Here is a 1,848-nt window from a genome sequence, read left to right as displayed (position 1 = left end):
TAGTTCATGATTGAAAGAGGTTTGAAGTTCTTCTCAATCCTATTTATAGTCTCTACATTATCTATTTTGTTTTACTCCTTTTTTTTTTTGCTTTAATAGAAATACTAGTATTTTGATTTGAAATGGTAGTAAGTAGACCTTTACTGATATTTGAAGAGTTTTTTGTTTATTTAAAGGATTAGGGAATTACAAAAAGTTTAACCACCCGACTTTTTTTTATAAATTAATTCATAGAATAAAAAAGTATGACAAGATTTTAACGGTTGATGATGCAGATATTTTTATTTATTTTCAACATTATACATAACGTATATTTTGCCATGGCTGATGGATTGCTTTCGTATTTGTAAGCACAGTTTCAAACAATGAAAAGAGCTATAGGTATAAGTAAACTATGAAATTCAGTTACTCCTTTTTCTCCATGAAAGTTAAAATAGCAGTATTTTGAAAAAATAGTGGGATTTAAATGTATTAATGATGAGTAGAGAGATTAATGGTGATTAAGACGAGCATTGATGTAGAAAACTTGCCCAAAAGGAGAAGTTGTAAGTGGGAGTGAGGAGTGGAAATGGCGGCTATGTCTGCGTTACCTCATTATGGTTTCTCTTTCTTTGCCCATAAACTCAGTTAACTTCCACATCATCAGCCTGGTGCATTGCACCATCCCCCCAAGTAATCATTTGCTCTCAACCCCATCTATTCAAATTATTTCATTATCTTATTCTTTTTCTATTTATAATATTTGATATTTTGCTTTGGTGCACAAATATTAAGAAAATTATATTTCTCTAAAAAATATTTTAAAGATAACAATTTTAAAATTATAGTTCAACAATCATTAAAATATTATAAAATCTAATTTACTGAACACTTTCCAATAAAACTAAAATTAATTTTAAAACTTCAAAATTTCATATAAATTGAAACAAAATATTCCTTCTAAAATATTATCTATGTAAAATGAAAGGTAGTATTTTTGTAAGTAATCCATCTTCTGGTAACTAATACTCCCTTAGAATTTAAATCCCTGTAAAATCAATGAATATAAAAGAAAACAAAAGTATTAATTTAAATCCCTGTAAAATCAATTAAAATAAAAGGAAAACAAAAGTATTTATTCACGATTAGTTATATCAAGATTTAAAAGAAAAGTGTATTGAACTAAAAGCCGGAATGGTTTAACTTTAGGTTTAAGATACAAAATTTTACATAATTCTGAAAACATCTTTACTAGTAAAGACACACATTGTTCAGATGAAACATTATAGATCTTTTTCAAAAAAAAAAAACATTATAAACTTCTTTAACAGACAACAAAACATTATAGACTAAAAAAGTTAAGAATCCATTTAGAGGAAAATACAAAATCCCAAGTTATATCTATTGTAGTTTTCTTAAGAGTAGTTTAGTTTACATGATTATATATGTTTATCTAATGTGATGGATCATTACTATCCCTCTTTTTCATGGATGGAGAGAATATTTCCACCACCATCCCTCTTTGTAAGAGGTAACCCTCCCCCAACATTCAAAAGCAGAGAAAAATATCAACTTCTAAATTGTTTGCTATCTTGTGTGAAGGTCTGTTTAGGACCAGTAGATACAACAATTCTCATTTGGGTGAGGGTTGGGGTTTTGGATTATATTGTGACGTCGCATGTTTTTTTTGATTAATCGTGTTATTCGAAGATCTTGAAGTGCAGTGTAAATCTTTTATAGATTGGATCACAAGTGGCAATTTTAGTATTCTTCATAATGTTTTTATCAAATTTGCATAAGTTTGTGTTTCTATCTTTGTCTCATTTTGAATTATGTGTCTACGGTTTATCCCATCGACTTGCACATCGT

This window comes from Raphanus sativus, chromosome 4 (genome assembly GCF_000801105.2).
Source record: "Raphanus sativus cultivar WK10039 chromosome 4, ASM80110v3, whole genome shotgun sequence".
In the NCBI taxonomy this organism is placed as follows: domain Eukaryota; kingdom Viridiplantae; phylum Streptophyta; class Magnoliopsida; order Brassicales; family Brassicaceae; genus Raphanus; species Raphanus sativus.
The sequence above is the reverse complement of the archived record's forward strand: the minus strand, read 5'-3'. Positions refer to the sequence as shown.